Source organism: Columba livia, chromosome 16, assembly GCF_036013475.1.
Source record: "Columba livia isolate bColLiv1 breed racing homer chromosome 16, bColLiv1.pat.W.v2, whole genome shotgun sequence".
Lineage (NCBI taxonomy): Eukaryota > Metazoa > Chordata > Aves > Columbiformes > Columbidae > Columba > Columba livia.
Window position 1 is genome coordinate 2,865,194 of NC_088617.1, and position 20,174 is coordinate 2,885,367.

At 44.4% G+C, this 20,174-nt stretch overlaps 1 long non-coding RNA gene across 1 annotated transcript in view; it reads right to left on the reverse strand.

The window, feature by feature from the left end:
- The window catches only part of LOC110358946 (uncharacterized), an 80,433-nt gene that overhangs the window by 42,541 nt on the left and 17,718 nt on the right, over positions 1 to 20,174 (reverse strand). Inside the window, exons 6-10 of the long non-coding RNA XR_010466528.1 lie at positions 17,921 to 18,092; positions 16,300 to 16,429; positions 16,044 to 16,187; positions 6,285 to 6,387; positions 1,981 to 2,158 (exon numbers count right to left, since the gene is read on the reverse strand). This is a non-coding gene — a long non-coding RNA (uncharacterized LOC110358946). The remainder of the gene's footprint in view (positions 1 to 1,980; positions 2,159 to 6,284; positions 6,388 to 16,043; positions 16,188 to 16,299; positions 16,430 to 17,920; positions 18,093 to 20,174) is intronic.

The window sequence follows — 20,174 nt, forward strand, 5'->3', positions numbered from 1 at the left end:
TAAGCCTGCAGAATGAATATTATTCTCATGGGCTGCAATAAGGTTGTAACATGCTTAAATACTTCATTAATGAGGGCTCCGTAAGCACCACAGAGACAAACAAGATTTTAGAGGGACAGAAGCCTTTGTGCTTTCCCCTTCTCCACAGGGGACAACTTCAACTCGCTGTCCAATTTGCAGTTGCTAACAGAAAATTTTGCACATGGAGATGGATTTGCTAGCACAGTTTGTGCCTCCATCTAATTGTTTTATTGAACTTTGCATCTTGCAAAGAAATAACCATCACTCTTTGGTGGATCCCTGTTCTTATAGTCTTCAGAGTTTTTAAATTTTTCTTCTCATAATACCCCATAAGTTTCTATTGCTTCCAGAGGAGCAGAGCCAAGCCATCTTCTAACTAAGACCTGTTAATTCCAGAGCACATCAAACTAGAAGACAAAGCATTTGCACTCTGTTGCAGAGATTAAGACGAACTTCCGTAGTGGGGAAAATTACACCAGGAATAAATGCAAATCTTGTTAACATTATTGTTTGTATTTTTTTTTTAACTATACACACAAAGACAGATTAATTTGAAGAGAGCAAGGATGAGAAGGTGAGAATAGGAGGATGCTCGATCAAGACCACTAGGGCCAGGTATTTGCACAGAGCAGTTCCTTGGAGCCTTGCAGCACTGGTTTGGGATCACAGGGGAAGTGGAGATGCAATAATGGCTCTTACCAGCCTTCCCAATTTGGCTTCTGCTATAATTTAAAAACACCTCAAGGCTTCTTTAACTGATAGTGATGGATAATCACTGCCACAGGCCATGCCATCATCCAGGACATGACCCCACCAACTGCTGTGACATGCACACCCCCTTGGCTTCTGCTTTAAAGTCCCTGATGTGCCCTTAAATGTGATACAAAGAGGGTGGACCTCACAAAGATCTGGTCTATGATGGCTTTAGAAACATTCTGGGCTATTTAAATTGTCGTGCTTGAAACTAACACTAGCTCTGTTTTTAAAGTGTTCTTAAATCCTCCTACTCAGGGAAACGGGATAAAAATATCCCATCACACCTGGCTGAGGTAGCCACTTGTAACAGCCACTGCTTTTGGAGGATAGGTATTTCAAGATGTTGCCGCTAAACTGCTTTTTTCCGAGCATCTGACAGATATAGATATTTTAGGTTTTAAGCAATGCACACCAAATCAGAGAAAAGACTAAGAACTCAAGGCGTTTGTGGCTGCTAGAAGTATCAAAGTCCCGCTCACTGCAGCACTCTAACATCCATCCCTCTACTTTTGCTACCACAAAAGTTTCTGAACTGATTTCCTTCAAGGGAGACTGGTTCCCTTTCCTCTGTCTCAAGCAGGCTCCTAAAAATAGAAACACTACCCTAACATCTGTGCCCTTCTAATGTGAGTAAAAGCAGGGCACAAGGTGCTTTAAACCAGACTCTCATTCTCTGGAATAAGGAGGATCACCGCTCTCTGGTCAAAAGTCACAGATGGCAGATGTTTGGTTTTATCCCCTTTGGCCATTGGCAGTGGCAGATTCAGAGCTGTTATGAAGTGCTGAGGCTTTGCACCCGCTCTTAGCTCTGGGAAATCCTGGCTGTCTGCTCCCATTCATTCTCTTGAAGCAATCTTTAATCTTCCCAACATTCCCTTCAGGCTCTCTGTTCCAAGGCCGCGGCTAGAAGAATGTCTTTACACGGTCTCAAAGTCCCAAAGTACAATGCCACCTCAAGGCACGCAGTGAAAAAGAAATCAGAACTCCCTCTATTAAATTGAAGTGATTGCTGACCTCCCCGCCCATGAAGATACATAATCTGCTCGTTCCTTTGAACTTCAAGTCTTGTGTTTCCTCCTCTCATCCTTTTTTTTTACTCCTTATCTTGACAGAAGCACCCACCACAGACCCACCAAACCTCTGGGTTTGCAATAGGTCCTACAGCCTTTATGGCAGTTAGCATTTCCCATCCACTTTGCCTACCTTGAGCCTGCTGATCAGCATCGCTGACACACACACAGGTTCATCCACGATAGAATCCATAACCATGGTTTTCAAAGGAGCTCCACGTGCCTTTGACTGTTTGAAGCTTGGATGGACATGAACAAAGTGCACCCAGAGTCCTGGACATGCCTGTGGTTCTCTGGCCCCAGGATCTCATCTGCAACGAAGGGAAGAAGGTCCATGAGGTCCAAGAGCTTGAATATCAGAAAGCACTTAAGCACACCTTGCACACACTTCCCTGAAGATGATCCTGCCATGACTATCGCTACTGTCCGTAAATTTAAGAGTTGAATTACTTTTCTTCCTTTCTGACAGACCTGACGTCAGCACACCCAAGGCAGGCATGGGATATGGAAAAATGCATCTTATTTTTTAAGTTGAGTGAAGGCAAAGGAAACATAGTTAAGAGATAAATGAAAGTAGGGCACAAGAACATGGAGAAATTTTCAAGCTGGCTGATCTGCAGGTGAAGGATGAGCCTGAAACAGAACCAAAGCTGCTAACCAGACCTTGGGAGTCATCTGAGGTGAGACAGAATCAGCAGAGATTTCATTACTCAACAAATCCCTCCAGATGCCTTAAATAATTCACAGCAAACACTGGGACATAAAGACCAGAAGCCCCATTAGGAGGCACATGGTATTGTTTCTGTTCATTAGGGTGAGTCACACAAAACGGGATGTCTCATTAATTACGTCAGTCTGAGGGCTATAATGTACCAGTGCCTGGAAGAGCACTGGGAGACTCAGTCTTTGTTCTGATTGTTTCAGAGACACTGCGGGACTTTCTCTGCAAAGTCACCTGTCACTCCCTCCCCAGCTGTCACTCAGGGTCTGGCTCCCAGCACCCTTGCCGTGACCTGCCCATGGGTGCCAGCATCCATTTCTGCAGCAATGTCACCTCTCCTGCGAAGTGGCCCCTGAGGACACAAATCTCCTTGTGCTCCCCCAACAGAAGCAGGGCACCGCTCCTGCTGGGTGCTCAGCTCTGACACCAGCGAGGGAAAACCCGTCCCTGAGCTGAGCTCCTGCTGCTGCCATCAACTGAGAATACAGGGAAGAGTAAAGGAGGAGCTTTCATCGCTATTACAAATCATGAAATCATTTTGGCTGGAAAAGACTCTCAAGATCATTGAGTCCAACCATTAAGCTAACACTAAACCATGTCCCTAAGAACCTCATCTCTGCATCTTCTAAACATCTCCAGGGATGGTGACTCCACTGCTTCCCTGGACAGCCTGTTCCAATGCCTGACAGCCCTTTACAGGAAGAAATTTTTACCAAAATATTGCTGCCAGGATACAGTACTGGTTGCCTGTACAGAATCTATAGAATTTACTGGTGCGTAGAAGGGAAAAGGTCAGGGAACATCCTTGCATATTTTGCTCTCTAACAGCTAGTCCTTGTGACTGTAACAATATGCAGTAGCAATGACAGGGACAGACTCCCTGCATTATTAATATACTGTGAAAGATGAGGTAGCTATTGTGAAAAGTATCTGTTTGCATGTTTAATATACAATACTCTAACCTCAATGCACTGCCACTGATGATGCCACATTAAAACACAGCTAACCTTTTGAGAAGTCCAACACTGAGCACAACAGAAAATACTAGCTGTGTTCAAACACTCCAAAATGTTCCAGGCTTGGAAATAGGACTGTTAAGATCAGGAGAACAAAACAAAACAAAAAGGTGGGGAGATAAAATGCAGTCACAAATGCCAATGGAAGGTCACATGAATGGTCACATTGTACCTGATTGTGATGTGATCTAAGGAGTGTATGGATATGGCAGAGCCAGGCCTTTAAACTCTGTAGTAACCAAATCCCAGAAGTACTTTATCCTAAGCTCTTTAACACAGAGTGACAGACCAACACATGTAAAACTTGTCTTAATGCTTTCAGACAGCAAGGAGTCCAGGAGACATGGTTTTCTTCCTATTATGTTAAGCTTAAATAGATTTATATGGTCTTTAGTTTACCTTGCCATGTAGGCACATTAGGCATGGATTTCTCTAAAGCCAGAACATCACAAACTAACCAAACAGCCTTGTCATTGCAATTTCACAATTTCCCTCTTTTGTGCATCTTTAAGCTCTGACTGCAGTAGAATTTCTTCTCCTCAGCCCACTGCCATCTGGAACAAGGTTCAGACTCAGTCACCAGCATAATGGGAAAGGATATTTCTGGAGAATGGTGGGAAGGTTAATGATGAGTATGCTTAGAGCTGGTAATCTTTCTGTGTCTCACTGTGACACTCTGGTCTCCACCATATGATCTGGAACCACTAGGAGGAAGTTACTGAGAAGACAACAAGAGGTCTGAGATCTGATGGGAATTTGGGACTACAAAGCCTCAGTCAACAATGTAGGGGGAGTCTCCCCAAAGGATTTTCCATTTTAAGTTATCCTGATTGATCCAGGAGACTGGAGTGGGCCTTACACCATCTCCAGAGCATCAGAAGGAGATTATCAGCAGTTGTGGGGACTTTGCAACTCCCAAATCTGGGCAAGCTCAGGGGGACGAAGATGGATGGTGTTCAGACAGGTTCATTCCAGGTTATCCGTTAGGCTTCACAGCAAACATCAGACTTTAATTATCAGGGTTAAAAAGGGACATCAGAGGATGCCTTGTAACCTCTTGCCATCAAGAAAACAGGTGGTACCCATTGCTTTACACAGATCAAATAACACACCAGCTTTCCAAACTGCCCTCTGGTTGCGGGCTGGATCTCTCTGTACCGACTTCAACAACGCACGGCATCTCCTTGAACTGCTTCAGCTCTCTGACAACCTTCTTTAGCCATTTCAGTGCTCTTGCTCTTTCTCCCGTGGCCCTGCCTTACAAGGCTACATTCCTCCAACCTCCACAAGGCAGAGCCCAGGAAGGAGGAAAGGAAGAGAGATGCTAATGCCTTCGCTACTTGGTGTTGCAAGCCCATATCATACAGGCTGTTTATTTCTGCTAGGCTTAGCTGGAGGTCTTTGGATGCTTTTATACAACTTGACATCCACCCCTCAAATAATCAACCCTGTGTCCCCAAAAAGGCCAGAGACAGAAATGTTATTTTCTGATGCTATTTCTAGCATTGTCCAGCAGACACCACAGGGAAGAAGAACAGCTGCAGCTCAGGCAGTCGTACAAGCTGTTGCTGGCCCAGCCATTCCAGGCGATGTCTGTCAGGTCTGAGCGAGCTGGACGCTGGTAATCGGGCAAAGCTGTTGTTTGTTAGCCCCTCGCGGTCTCTTGACTTTTCATCTTGATTAAAGACTACACTGAACAATAGAATTAGCAAGGCAAGAATCCTAATCTTTTTGCCGCTCCTGAAATCCAGTCGCCTGCACACGTGCGCATCCTCAGGGCTACCAATTAGTGGCACCAGCTGCCAGCCTGGATGCCAGGGCCAGGAGCTATTAGTGCACAGACCATTAGCTTTAAAAGGCATTTGGAACTTCTGAACATATTAGGGTTTGTGTGACTGACGTACAGTACAGCCATATGTGGCTCGCTGTCCTTTCTGTCAATCGTTTTTTCTCCAAAACTGTGTTGGTTTATCGAAGCTATCTTGTGGAGCATCTCATGAAAGCATCTTACCAAGAGGTTTCAGTAACTTTGTTTGGTTAAATAGTTGTTACCCACTTTAACTAACTTCCTTGGCATCTTTCCTCTCAGTTTGGAGTGGCAATGGGTTGCATGAAAGGTTGGATATCTGGACTCTATTTTTAGCCCTGTCATTTGCCCAGTTAATGGTTCCAGGGAAGTCATTTCATTTCTTTATGCTTCAGCAACCCCATCTGTAAGATGGTAATGATGAGTCTGTACCACAGGGCTTTGGGATCTATGCTTGTAAAAAATATAATAAAACTTAGAACTACCATTACTGCCTAAAGCAAGGGTGGAGAGGAAGCCTCAGGGGCCTCCACGTATTTTTCAGCAGTACCTGCATGGGGTTTTTTGTTGCAAATCCCATCCTGATGCAGCATCAGACCTGGATACGCCCTGCTGACCTTGGCAGTCACTGTTCCATGCTTGGAGGGGATGAGACTCACTGGGGGCTGCTGTGGTCACTGAGTCCCCAGGAGTGGTGATACCAGCAAGCTATGCAGGTCACTTCCCAAGAAGATGACAGGAGATGATGACAGAAGGTGCTTCCATGATGCACTTGTGGGTGATCAACAACACAACAAGAGGGATCAAACCACTGACTTCTTTTCCCCTCACATGGCCTTCATTTTCGCAGTCACAATGACAGCTCAGTGCAGGGTAACTCATGAGTTACTCACCACTCTTTCCATTGATACTTGGTCAGCCAGCACATCTCAACTCCCCCACTTCTCTGCCTTGTCTCAGCCAGCATCCAGGAGGTATTCTGATATGCAGGACCTGCTTTTTGTGAAAATTAAGAGAGTTGGACTGGAGTTTATCTGAGCATACTGCTAGCACACCAGTTACAAGTTATTTTAAGCCAGTGTGAGTGCCAGGGAGCAGAGCCAGGACACTGGCTGTTTGCTACTCATCTTGTGGCAGTGCGTCCCAGGCAAACATAGACGGGAGATTGTCCATCAGGAGACCACCTGGCTACCCAACCACTAACCCTGACCTGCAGGGACGAGCCAGGTGGCAAACCAGAGCCTTGACTCTTAAAAATGAATTAAAAGCCAGGTTGTCTCACCAGCCTGTCTGAGCCCACTGCAATCGGACCACAGGGAGATTTTTGCCATTTCTTTCCCAGCTTTTTGTTTAAAGCAGGGCCATCGTGGAATTTGGAGTTCAAATACAAGATTTCTTCAAAAGTCTCTAAAAGGGACTTTATAATGTGAAGTTCTGATGAAATTTCCAGCCTTCCTCCTTCATATAGCTGGCAAATGCCAGCAGAAGTCTTTTATCACTTATAAAAATATTTTAATATTATGCCCCTTAGCTCGATTCCTGACATGCAAACATTAAATCAGTGTCATTCTAAGCTGGTCTTTTTATCTCAAGTCTGGCAGATTTTTCAGGCTCAGGACAGTTCTTCTGTCATTTGAAAGGACTCTTCCCTCAGTAAGACACACACATCCTTGTACTTACCCAGATGGTCTCCTCCTCCAAGCTAGAATAATGTGTTTAAATTTATCCAATGGCTTTCGTGACTCAGATTTCCCATAACTAAATGGTTTCTAACCGTCCTCTGCTCCACCTGTTCAGACACTAATGCAAGCATCTCACGGGCTCACAACCTGCAACACTGCAGTTCATAGGTGGAGTGCAATTGCTATTGGGCCAGGGAGAGGGATTTAGCTGGTTTTAGTCTATCACACAGCAGTTCTAGAGCAGCTTCACATTCACATAACCCATGGTCTACAGCTTGGTCCAGTTCAGTCCTGGAAAGAAAACATGGCTTTTAGAAACTGCTTCAAAGGGTTTTTTAATTCCTGGGAGGAGGACTATGTCCTACAAGCAGCCATTTCAATCTCCTGATCAGACACAGGGAAAACCACACTTCACTCCCCCCCAAATCTTTATCCGATGAATATTTCTGATCAAACTGCATATCCAATCCAACAGAAAACTCATTCAGCAGCCACCAACACAGCAACTTCACTGTCTACATAAACAGGTAATTTTCTGGTTTGGACTACAAGACAGAAATGCAAATCCTTGCATACCGATGTTTCATCTTCTGCCTGGATTGCTTCAAGACAACAGGCAGTGATTTTAAATGGCATATAAGTGATCATGAGAGCCCTGATTACTGGTATTCATTGAGGCCCGAGATCCTACACTACACAAGCTCCTTTGAAAATGCCACTGTTGCCTTCCAACTCACAGGAATCGTTCTGGAGCAAACACATTTTTCAAGAAAAGTATGCTAAACAACACTGACATTCAAGAAATCCTTTGAAATTGCTGGCAAGCAGAAGTGGTGGCTCATCATAGCCTGGAGCAGCTGAAGGTCAGTTTCAGGAGACGCAGTTGAGGAAGGATGAACAGGTGAGATGAACAAGCTCAGGGAGGAGGTGGGGAAAGGAATAGGGGCAAGAGACTGGATATTGGGGTCAAAGAGGTTTCAAAGCTGTTTGGGTAAGCTATTAGATTGGTTTTAAAATGTAGGCTGGAGTTTGGAAAGGCAGAAAGGAGCTGAACTACAGGATATTGTTCTGCCATCATCTTCCATAGGCTATTCCCAGCTACCATGGAAATTGTCATTTGAAGCCCTTACTCTGCCCCAGTCTAGATCCCATTGGGCATCAAATGCACAAAATTCAGGCAAGAGCTTGACTCCAGAGAAGGACAAGTGATGACCAACAAAGTCTTGCTTCAGTAGCCCAGTAATACTGGTGATATGGCACAGTTTACTGCAGCCAGGGTGGGATGTATCAGTAACCTTCCTAAAAGAAGACAAGACATTAATGTCTAGAAACAGAAACCCAAATGTATGAGAGCTGCTGTATATTAGAAAACTAGCCCCTTGCCATAAAAGACAAAATAGGTAGGGAAGATTAGTAAGGGCAAAGAGGCAAGCAATTAATTACAAAGTATATTAACTCTCCAGCCATGTACACAATCAGACAAGAAACATTATAAGCATAACCCAACAGTTTCAAGTAGCAAAATATTGATGAAATTTGCATATATAATCCCCTGACACAAGCAGCAAAGTTCTGCTTGAATATGTCAAAATGGAGCTGTCAGTGAGCACCATCGTCAACCAAAGCCCTTGCATCAGGGATCTGATGGGAAGACAACCCCATCCATAGAACCCTGGTGTCTAACCCTGGAGCTTCTGCCCTCACTTCATAGGATCACAGAATAGTTTGGGTTGGAAGGACCTTCAAAGCTCATCTAGTGCAACCCCCCTGCAATCAGTAGGGACATCTTCAACCAGATAAGGTTGCTCAGAGCCCTGTCCAGCCTGACCTGTGATGCCTCCAGGTCTTGAAGCAAATCAGGTGCCAGGGGATGACAACCTACCTGATGAGTAAAGGACAATAAGCACATTGCACTAGTATCAAAACCACAATGAAGGTGAAGCGAGGTAGGATGCATCCAGGAAAGCCCCTGAGGATATAATGAGATGATGGGAACCATGCCCTGCAGCCCACTGATGCACTCCAGGAGGATGGGTTGTTTTTCCACAGCAGCAGCAGTGGCAAAAGAAAACAAAACCAAAACAACTAAAATCAGGTTTTATTAGCTGAAAGCAAATGTTCTCTCCCCTGTTGCTTCAGCAGCCTAAGGAAAAGCATGCAGCTTTTGTCAATATGCCCGAGGAACGTTTAAGGCTTTCAACATCAATGTGTCATTTCCCATAACAGCCCATCACCAGGGCAAGTCCTACAAACAAGCCTTCGTGACCGTAATAGATGTTTCAGCGCATTTTGCTGTCTCCAACACAGCTCCCCAGGCTGCCTTCTCAGGCTCCAGGCTGCTGTCTGGAGACTGTGAACGAGCAGTGGCTGGAACCATCTCAGCAATGGCAATCCCAAGGCTGCTGCTAATAAGACAAGTCCATGCACGTCACCGTCAGCGCTGCATTCCCCAGGCTGCCACGTTCACTTAAATCACTTTAAACCAAAGGGTGGTGGGTCAGGGTGGTTCACACTGCCGTGCAGGTGACCTGGCCAGAGGGTGCTGCGAGCAGCTGGGCCTGCTTTGTGGACACCAGGGGACAAGGACCTGCATGCTTGTGGGTAAGGAGTTGAGGGGCACTGAGGAATATGAAGCCCTGGTCCTGGGGCTTAGAAACTTACTGTTTGGCACTGCCAACTGTTCCTTTTTAGCAGCTCTTTATGTCAGTTTTATAAAGTATTTATTTACCCAAATTCTGCCATAAGCCACAGTCACACACCTTCCTGAGAAACTGTAACTGGACTTTGACCAAGCTACCATGGAGAAAATAGTATCTGGTGTCTGAAATACAGGCAGTTCCCCAAAAATCCAAATACTGCTGCATTTCTGCATTGGATTGAAAGGTTTTTATCATTCTATGGATTTTGCTGGGTTTAATGCTAACATTGTAAGATCAGATTTGGTTCAGGCTCCCACACTAGTACTTTGCGTTTTCTTTGAGAATCAGCACGGTTTGAATTACGAGACAAGTGCACAGCGGTGACGATGCTACCACAGTGTGTTGCTCTAACCAGTTCTGGGAGCAGCAGAGCAAGGGTCACTGCAGTCTCATGGAACTCGGTGGTCCTGAGTGACCCTGGGGATGAAGCCACCATGTGACAGACCAGATCCTGGTCTCAGCCGGGCCAAGCAAACCAACTTCATCAAACCTACACCTGCTCCAGCCCTACCTGAATTTGGCCTGGAATGTTTCATTATCCAGCTGACAGCTTTGCTGTGAGACCAGGGGCAGCATACTGGAAATATGTGACTTCTCTATAATGAGTTTGGCAAACAAGGTAATTGCATGCCGGTCCTGCAGGTTCCATCGGTCTGTCTCTGCCCACAGCAGGCTGATCCTGCTCTGTCCTCTGAGGTGGCTGCACGCCAGCCCCATTCATCTCTCACTGTCCTCTTGGCTGCAGAGTCCAGTTTTTTAATAGCCATGGCCAGAGCAGATTCATTGGGTGGCTGGTGGTGGGAGCGGATCTGCATCTCTGAACACCCTGAAGGATGGCTGAGCATTAGGCAATGCCATAAAATTATTGTCTTTCTAAGATCAAAGAATGGAGAGGCACAATATCACTATGACAGTTTGAGAGATATCATTAATATGGTATGCATTTAATTCCAAAATATTCTCCACATCTTAAAATAAGAGGCATGGAAGGTAGTCCCTGCTGCCCTGAAAGCAAAGATTGGGAAGGTTTGGGCATCTTCAGGGTGACAGCGTGTCTGTTCAGGCTGGAGTGGCAGAGTGACCCAGGTGGCCATAATGCACAATTCTTCATTAAATTGTGAGGAGTTAATGAGTTACTGGGGCTGTCCCTGCAGATCAGCCTGCAAATGCTATTTGGACAGGCAAAAACAAAGTTCTTGCATTTGTATTTCTTTTTTGTTTGCATCTGGGATTTGTGATCCGAGTATTATTCTCATAAGAAGTTTCTATAGCTTTAAAGCACTTTCACATCTATTCTCTCTAATTTCTACTCATATAATGAAGACTCAGCATACACATTAAACAAAGCTTTGGTGAACATCAAGATTTCAGAAACTTCCTGTGGGGAAAAAAAACAAACAAACAAAAAAGAAAATGACAGGAAAAAAAAAAGCGGGGGGGAGTGGGGGGGGGGGGCCAAGAAGTCAACTTTAAATAAAAGAAAAACAAAAACAAAGCCAGAAGATGAAAGAAGAAATATCCAGGTGGTAGGGATTAATGTGATTTCATCTGAACTTTCCCCAAATGGAGAATATACCTTCAAAAGTCAAATGCAGAGCCCTATTTCATATTCTCTGTGGTAACCTTTAGAGTTCAAAATGCTCATCTGTTCATCCCTCCATGTCCCCTCGCAGTGGCGTTTGCAAATGACGCAAACATCTGACTGCGATCTGTGTTCTCCCTAATACAGCCCAGCCTGCCTGTGCCTTGTAACAATTTTCTCTGGAGCAAGTTCAAGCACAATTTGCTCCTGCTGGTGTCTATCTGTCATCGGATGTGTCAGCCGAACCTCTCTCAGCTCGGGTGGGGAGGAAGGAGACAAAAGGTCACCTTCTACACACGGTCTGTTCTCCAGGAGAAAAGAAAGAACACTAAGTTTTTATCTACCTGATGAGAATCAAATGTTTTTTTCCCCTTTCCCTTCATATTTCACTCCCCACGCTTGCAGCATGGCTCAGCGCCTCTGGTAGCAGGTGGATGCACCCAGGACAGATGGAAATGAACCAGATTAATCTGAAAGCTGGGAGACCTGGTGCTGCAGAACGCTATCTCTGAAGGTTTTGAAGCCTTTCCTTAGAGGAAGGATTTCTCACCAGCCTTTGAATGCTGATGGTGCCTGAACTCCCCAAGGCTGCAGCTGAGGTGCTTTCAGGAGCCAGCAGGCTCCTGACACTACCCCAGGTGAAGTCACATCTCATTGCTAGGGAGTTCATCTTCCCATGGGAGATACAAGCAAGGAAGGTGGCTCTAAGTGCAGTTCTGCACTGAAAAGCGGCTAACGAAGAAACACCACCTTCCTACTCCTTGTGTGTACTCATAACTATATCCAATTACTGACTGCACACAAGAACACAAAGCATCATGACCCTGGCTGGTCACCATCGCAACCACCACAAGCTGGCATGGCTTCCATAGAGTGTGCCAGCAGGAGACAGGACCACGGGGAAGAAGAAGGACTTGACAAGCTAAGCTTTAATGTGCATTAGACTCTTAGCTCAGGTACAGGCAGTCACCTTCAGCAACTCAACAATTAGGAACATAGGCTCTAGGAAACAGCAATCTTGAGTATATCGATTGGGTGAATAAAGCAGATCATGCTACTCTGCTTAGGCCATGGGATGTATGGATGCTGCTGTATGCGGGTTGGTGACAACCCTGCTGACTGATGGAGGGCATCAGCCCGACTCACAGGTCCCTGGCAGGCTGACACAAAAGAGGGGAGATGTGATTTAGAAACCTCTGCAAGACTCCAACCCCACCAAGGACAAGTGCTTCTCCTGATACTGGACAAGGGCTTGCCGTGCTCCAAGAAAACCTTGGTCCAAGGCATAGCCCAGAGCATGATACAGGAGTTAGTCAGATCCACTTAATAATAGAATCATAAAATAGTTTGGGTTGGAAGGACCTTCCCAACTACCCCAGTGTCCCATGAGCAGGGACATCTTCACCAGCTCAGGTTGCTCAGAGCCCTGTCCAGCCTGGCCTGGGATGTCTCCAGGGATGGTTTATCCACCACCTCTCTGGCCAACCTGGGCCAGGCTCTCACCACCCTCAGGGACAACAATTTCTTCCTCATGTCCAGCCTGAGAGGTTTGGACTGGAAAACACAGCAGAAGGAAACACAGCGTGTGATGAGATGCGACCAGTGCCCACAAGAGCCAACGTCTGTCCCACCATACACAGCTGCTCTGGCTCAGGAGGTGGACAGAAAAGCAGCTGGAGCGGGGAGAGAAGCCAGAGTGTCCATCTCTGTTGAAAATGGATCTTATCTTTACTGCAAATAGAACCACAAGGATCCTTTCTTATCCTTTAGGTTTATTTTGTTAGTGTTTCTCTATCTGACACCAGTCAAAAGGGATTCTGGGAAAGAAATATAAATGGTACTTTTAGTGTTTTATAAAAGGAGATGTACGATCTCAGTCATTCAGTGAGAGCAGAAGACTTAAGGGATAGTAAGGAATAGAAAAGAGCTTGGAGATTTATTTCCCATTACAGTGTGGCAGCTGGGGAGGAAGGGGGTACAGACAAAACCGAATGATTTTATGTGAAACCAGAGCCAAAAATGTAGAAAAGGCAAAAATCCAATCAAGACAGGCTGGAAGTTTTCCAGTGAAATGTTTCCCTCCCCCCCCAGAAAAGAGGTATTTTCTACACAAGGACATGTTCAGGGACAACCCTCAGTTTTCATGAGGTTGTTGTTATTTTTCAGTTTGCATTGAGTAACCAACCCAAAAAGGATTAGCACCACCAGAAAAAGAAGGTAGGTTGCAGCAGACTTATTTCCATTGAAAACGTAGGTGAAAGCAAAGGCTTATGTGCAATTCTCCCATCAATAAAATCTAATTTTCCAACCATTTTTGAGACTGAAGTGAAAGAAAAGACTTAAGGAAAAACATTCTCAGGGAAAACAAGCTAGATGCTGTTGACATTGACTCTACGGAAACTTTTACCAATCTGGCTGCTGTTGTCACCTGTCAGTCTCCTAGAGCTGCCACGTGAAGATGTCCTGGAGGACAGCCTGCTGCTTACAGCATGGATGAGCTTATACACTCCCTGGCCATATCTCTCAATCTAATAAAAGGTTTTACCTTCCTCCACAAACCTTGTTTTACTACAACACTTAACCCTCACTTAGCTACACACGTCCCAAATAACCAAACCTATTTCAGAGAACAGGAGAAAACTGTGACATATTGAGCCAGGGCAGTCAGTCTTGCAGAGAAATACATCTTAGCTGGGGCAGAAAAGAGACATTTGTGCCCTGCCTGCCAGGAGGACAGGCCAGCAGGGACTCATTGCTCAATCCCACTCCATGTCCAGGTTTATTTTGCTGTGCCCCTAATCGTGCTTCCCAAGCATCTCATCTCTATTGCATCCCTGACGCTTCCTGTTGCCCTGTGAGATGTTTTCAAAGTCATCAAAATAGGAAAATACAAACACCCACATGATACAAATTTAGCAACATGAATTGGAGAAGAACTACTATTTTTAGTGGGCCGGCTGTTACCAGCGCACAGCATTAATTGGTGCAAACTGTACATTTTGTGGTACATCTCAGTGCGCAGAGACCCAGACACACATTTTTAGCAGCAGCAGTCGCTGTGATGAAGCTGGTTTGAAACCACCAGCATCAAGTAATGACGCGATGACAACACCAAACCATTTCACTATGCAGCCAAACTAAATGCCTTCTGATTCTTCATGCATGAGTCTTGTAAGTGTAAACTTTTCACACTAAAAGAAATAAAATCATCCTTGGACTTTAGCAATAAGAATGATTCAGATAGCCCCAGGCAGCAATGATCTCAGCTGATAAAAAACAACAACATTTGGCTGCCTTTGGAAAAGTACTTGCTAATTTTTTTCATGTGCAACATTGCTTTAAGCTACAAAAGACACAGAGGTTAATGGCAGGTCACTGGGAAGTTTTTATTGTGTTATTTGTTTTCAACATGCCTTCCTCCCCCTTTCCAGAGGTGTAGGGATAAATAGGAGATGGACAAGCAGTGGAAACCTTGATCCCCACTCTCTACATGGAGTTCAGCCCAGCTCTGGGTCTGAGCTTTGGGACCAGAACCTTCTTTATTACTCTGAGAATGAAACACAACATCACTTCTGTAGAGACAGTTCCAATGCAGTTTCCATAGGCAGATGCACACAGAAATAAAAGCCAAACATCTGTCAGCTCCACGTCACTAACTCAGAAAAGCAGCACCTATTGGAAATCTAGTCAAGAAAGGGCAGGGGAACAAATACTTGAATAGTAGGAACCCTAAAGGTATCTCAGCACTTCCCATCTCTGAAACAAACCTCTCTGGTGGGCAGAGTACGTTGGAGGAGTCCCTACCTGCTCTGCACCTGAGAGCAGCAAACATTTTCTACCTAAGGTGAAAATAGTGCATGGAGGAAACAGCAAAAACAGGTGGAACAGACAGTGAAAACCAGAAAAGTGAGGAGCCATAGGGTGAAATCCTGGCCTTTTTAAGTCAATGGCAAAAAAACTCCCACTGGTTTCCATAGGTTCACATAAATTCTCCTCTCATTAGTAAAATATCCAGACAAGCCCAGAAAATTTTACCAGGAAGGATTATGTTCACACTGTCCATCGTTTCTTCTGCAGTTCCAACACCATGGTAAGAGATCAGGTAGGGTCCCTCACCCTGCCAGCAGCACTGCTCTGATGTGGAAGAGGATATGGCCTTTTGACCGCCCCTACTGGCTATAAAATAAGCTATAGGGCCTATTCATCTCTTTACTTAAACAGGATTTCTAACATTTCTTTCAGAATGAGAGTAGCATAAAAACCTCTTGTCTCATGAACATGGTGTTTTCTAATGAATGTTTCCTGACTAACTGATGAGAAGGGATGGAGAGAATGATCTAGGGAGCAAACCTCATCCACAACCATCACCCAGCAGTTGGAGGGTGAAATGAGATAAACTGACCTCTCGCTTAGCAATGGTAGATGACTTCCCCAGAGCTTCCTTGCAGCTCTATAAATCACTCATCCAAGCAGAGGTTGGCTGGTGGTGCCTCAGCCCTTCCAGGACTCACAGACCTGCCCTCCTCTTCCAAAGCCGTTTATTTGGAAAGGGCAAAGAGAGGTCCCAGCAAAGCTGTGACTAATGCCGAGCTAATTCCCAGAGGAGAAGGCAAACCAGACCCCAAGGAAACCAAGTCTTATGTTTTCCTGACCCAGGCTGTGACAGTTTAAGAGAGAACTTGCTCTTACCAGTAAAAATAAATGCGTTCCTCATCAGAGATGACAGAGGGCAGCTCTCCCATCCACGTCACATCTGCAGGGCTGTGGTGTGAGGGCAGATGTCAAGATACTGGTTACACCGCAGACTTGGAGCAGTGCAGCACAGGGATCAACCTAGGTGCAGTTCAGAGGAAAAAATGAGCCTGACTTTGGTCTTAAACCTTTTCAGGTGTTAAATCCTGAAGTCACTGGCTGGTTTTCATTGTCACCACCAGGCAAAACTTACCTTCACTTTCCCTGAGCAGTGGTTTCCTACTTTGGGTGTGAATACCCAAACCTGTGGAGTCCTTACTGCCACGTTTACAATATTTACAGGTGTGAAACAGCCCTTCAGTGGAAACTCTTCTTCTCTTTAGCTTAGAAAGGAAGTTCAGAGAGTAGCAAACAAGCAGCAGAGAAGACATTGCTTAAAAAATGCAAAATACAGTACACGACCTATTTGCAACACAAAGCAATGCTCAATGAAGGTGAGGAAATAGCTATTAAAATGAAAAATACTTCACATTACAACTTTTTTCCTCCTCAAATATGTATGTTTTAATTAAATATTTTTAGTGCTTTCTGCCTCTTGCATTACCAGCTAATTTGTAAATTCCAGCATTTTTACATGCTTTCTAAGCTACATTTGTTCTTGTACTGACAATTAGCATTTGATTCGATTAATATTTTTACATTCACCGAAGAGGTATAAAACCTTTAATCTCTGCAAAAAGAAAGTATTATTTTAATGATTTCCAGTGTTCTGCTGCAGGCAATATTTTGCGGGTGTACACGGGAAATGGAAAACTATTACCTAGAGCTGGAACTGCCTCCTTCTCCCTTGGGGGAAAGGAGGATTCCAGCACTTAACCTGCAGTAACTCATCTTTAGGATGGAAAATGATGCACAGAAATAACCGCAGTTAGTGAGTATTGTGTATTTTGGCCATATGAGCTTAGATAAATTATCTCTTTGTAAGGAAATACCCAATCTCTTGTTCCATCAGGTCACTCTGACAGTGTGCAGGAAGGAACACTGAAGGACCTGCCTCCAGCACCTTGTTCTAGAGAAGCTGATGCATCCAAATAACTTTCTGTGTCAGGCAGTGCTGCTGCAAAAAAAGAACATGGAATCCAACGTGAACCTCGTTCTTTCCGTGCAGGTTTCACCCTTCTGCAAGGGCTGATTTTCAAGGAGTTCTACACACTTCAGGGTGTGAGCAATGTGTTTTGTGGTGTAACTTTGCAAAGCAGAATGGCAAAAGCTCACTGGGACTGAGCTGCAGGAGGAATTCGGGTTTGAGCATGTCAGCAAGGAACAGGAGTATCCAAGAGCATGAACTAGACAATAAACGACTCCTGCCTTTCTGTGCACAAAAGGGGAACTTCATGGGGTAAAACGTCACAAGGAAGGAAACCATTTTAACCATATAAATAGCAAGCATATTTTAAAGAAAATGGTTTCTAGTTTAGCAGAAGTAGTTTTGACCTAGGCATACTTTGCCGTTACAGAGGGAACACAGTGTCCAACTTTGTGTTCATGGTGATGCGCCAACACAGCCCAGTATGCAAGAGAGGGCTTTGAATTCTTATTTAAGAAAAGAGATCAAGGAGTTTCATGTTGAAATGCAGATTTATTGTGGATTTGACTGTCATGGCTCAGTGCCGATCAAGAGGTTTCCGAGCAAGGTTCTTCAACCTTCCTTTGCTTCAATCTCATTCAGGGAAGGAGGGTAAAGCAATGACCCTGAGGGGTTTTCATAAAGGAAAAAATTACACGCTCTCGCCATGGAATAGCTGTAACTAGTAAATCAAGATACCCATGCCAGACAACGTCGCTGCTGCTTTTGCTGCTGGACTACATCTTACCTTCAGGGATGCAAAGAAAGTTGTTGTCTATAGGTGAGATGAACAGAAAGATGGAGCCATGTGTGCTGCAGAGGTGGATTTGTCACAAAGTTCATTTCAAGCCCAGGTTAGGGTCGACTGGAGGGTGAAATAGCAGCAAAATCTTTCATTCATCTTAATTTCGTGGCTAGATCTGTGTAAGAATGAGGACAATGATTTTGAAAAGTATCACCGTAAATGTGTTTCTTTATTTCATTGCATCTTTTTCTTAAGGTTTAAAACTTGACATATTCAATCAATTATACTGCTCCCTTTACATTGCAGATTAGTTAATTGCAGAAGCAAAAAAAAAGAGTGCCTGATTTATTATGTATAGAGCTTTGGAAAACTACAAAAGGCAGAAACGTAGACAAGTCATCCAACCTCTTGCTAATGGCCTTCAGCAGTGAGGAAATGAGACTAAGTGTAGTAAAAATGCAAATAAAAATCAACTTATTAATTCAAGCGTCTGTCTCCATTACAGAATCAATAAGAAATACATGAATTCAGGAAGCCAAAAGTTTAAAGCCAAAAAAAGGGGAGTGAACTCCAATCTTTCACATCCGTAGCCCTGGCAGCAAGGAAGTCTTGTCAAATTCCAATCCACTTATTTGGAAATTTATACATCTCATCACCCCACATGGGCTGTAGTCATGTCAGCTGTTCAGAGTACAAGTCTCCAGAAAATAAAGGCCAGTCTGGGGGCAGGAGGAGCCTCTCTCAAATTCTCTTCCATGATGAAAGAGTGAAATTGTCAAGAAACTGAACTTGCACAAAATTTAAACTGGAATTTCTGGCCAGTCCAAAAATTCTCCCCATTTCTTCTTCTTCCCAGATGTTCCTCCCACAGGCACGATGCCCATCCTGTTGTGCGAAGGACTCAAGCTCAGTGCCAACACCTGCTCTAAGGGCTTTTCAGTCATGCGAAGGAGCGAGACTGATCAGCAGCTGCATGAGAAATCCTCTTCAAGGATACGTTTCAGACACCCAATCTATTCCAGATAAAATACAAGAACTTGAAAATTTCAACTGTGATACCAGCTGCTTCTGAGAAATCCATTACACAGCCATCAGCTCATGACAACTCTTGGCTTTTAAAGACTGAACTACCGACATGAAGGAGAGATCTACATGCAGCTACATAACCTCAAAGCCCCTTCGTGGCAAAGCATCTGATAAAGCAGTAAGCCCATGCAAACTAAATTTAGTGCTGAGAAAATGGAGCTCGAGCGTGTTCAAGGCTTTCGCTCGCTGTGTGCATGTGTATGAATCAAATTTCTACACTGCTCTTTGCCAATTAATACCCCCAGATAAAACACACCAGGGAGAGACTTACAGTTTCAAAGATTTTGTGTGCTCTCCTGCCCTGATAGACATCGCAGCACTTTACTACTGTTTTACATGTCCAAATATTTGCCTGGATAAATAGATTTAGAATGGTTTGAATAAGCTGCACTTTCGCTTAGGAAGCTGGATGAGTCACATAGAAAAAAAGATTCTGGAAATGATCTACAGCACAACTACAGACAGGAAAATGAAAGGAGAAGTTGGCACTAAAAGGTGCATCAAGGACAGAAACATCCAGACTATGTGAAATGTGCACAGCCTATAGATTTAAACAAAATTTGCCAAAGGAGGTATTTCCCCAAGCTCAATCTTTATGAAAAGTGTTTCATAAAACAATCAATTGGATATATACCTTTTTACAAACACTATATGTATTTTTTTTAACATGAAATTCACAGACAGTTAAGCTCATCAGGAGCAGAACTCCTCAAGGTTGTTGTATACACAGCTGGACTAACTGCACTGTTTTAGGACTGGACACAACCTGTGAGCTCAGTGGGAAAGACTTGCAAAACCATGGTTAGAACTAGAGGTTTTATTCCCAGCAAGAGTCTCAGAAACCCCAAGGAGTCACTTTTTAAAGCTGTTTGCTTGGCTGCACCGCCCTGGTACTCCAAGTCCTGGGTCCCTGCTATGAAAGTCCATGCAGTAAGGTGGCCTTAGCCCTGCACCCAGAACTTGCCAGGCATAGGAAAGTAAATTGAAAGGGGTTTGAGGGAGAACCTGCCCCACATGCTGGAAATATCCCTGGAAACAGGACACAAACATCTGAGATGCAACAAAACCTTTGTTACTCTGCTTGTACCACAAGGAAGCAAAGGACCAAAATAATACCTGCGCTGTAAGACAAGGGCTTGAGTTATACTTTTGTGTCTCTCAGGACTCCGCA